At 52.0% G+C, this 997-nt stretch overlaps 1 protein-coding gene across 1 annotated transcript in view; it reads right to left on the bottom strand.

The window, feature by feature from the left end:
• The window catches only part of LOC112406796 (nuclear RNA export factor 2-like), a 21,654-nt gene that overhangs the window by 16,498 nt on the left and 4,159 nt on the right, over positions 1-997 (bottom strand). The window lies entirely within an intron of this gene.

Below are 997 nucleotides of genomic sequence, written 5' to 3'. Positions count from 1 at the left end.
ATCTGGAAAAACATGGCATATCCTGTGCTCTCTAAAAACTGACAGGCACTTGCAATAGTTGACTATCACTGGATTCTGAAATTCTAATTTAGTCTAGTGTATCTGTTTTTATATGGGACACTTTGATGCAATTCAAAGTCTCCCAAATAGGGAGGGGTATCAAGATGGTGGAGTAGGAGTATGTGGAGCTCACCTCTCCCCATAAACACAATAAAAATACCCCTACATGTGAGGAAATTCTCACAGAAAGCCAACTGGAAACTGGCAGAAGATCTCCTACACAACCAAAGCTGCAAGGAATATCCCTATGTATCCAGGAAGGACAGGAAAAAAATTTAAAGGCATGAGGAGGGTCCTGGCACCCCTGGGAGAGATCTGTAAAGGAGGAAAGATACACATAGGCAGACACTTGCTCCGGGGATACCCCTTGCCTGCTGGAAAAGCCGCTGGGATAGTTGGAGGGGCTGCAAAAGCCTAAATTCTACTCACAAGGAGCGCATGCATGCTGGCTTGCTAACAATCAGGGCAGAGAGAGACTGGCACAGGTGGCTGTTGCCTTGCTGCGCTTCCCAACCCAAAGCACACACAAGGTGGTGGGGCCTCAGATGCACACAGCAGGTGAGCATTGAATCTTAGGTATACAGGTCCAGGGAGAGGACTTGATCTAGATGTGTCGAGACAGCCCGGAGGGCCTGGGGTACGGTCTGGGCCAAACCAAGGAGCCCATGGTGAGCCCGCACATAGTGGGGGCAGGTCCTGCCACAGTGCCCATTGTCAGTGTGCACACAGTGGGGGCAGGTCTGCCTATGGTGGACTTTGCCAGCACGTGCACCAGATAGCACCATGGAAAGGCACAGCAGCTGGGCACTGCATCTCGGTTGGACGGGCTCTTGGCAGGAGTATGCAGCCGTTCATTTCACGGTGGGAGCACACTGGCCCCGCTCACTCTACACCATAGCTTGGAGCCAGATCTGGAGCTGACAGGTCCTGGGAGAGG

This window comes from Neophocaena asiaeorientalis, unplaced genomic scaffold, assembly GCF_003031525.2.
Source record: "Neophocaena asiaeorientalis asiaeorientalis breed wild unplaced genomic scaffold, Neophocaena_asiaeorientalis_V1.1 scaffold919, whole genome shotgun sequence".
Lineage (NCBI taxonomy): Eukaryota > Metazoa > Chordata > Mammalia > Artiodactyla > Phocoenidae > Neophocaena > Neophocaena asiaeorientalis.
Note: the sequence above shows the minus strand (reverse complement) of the source record. Positions and strands in the feature narration are given on the sequence as shown.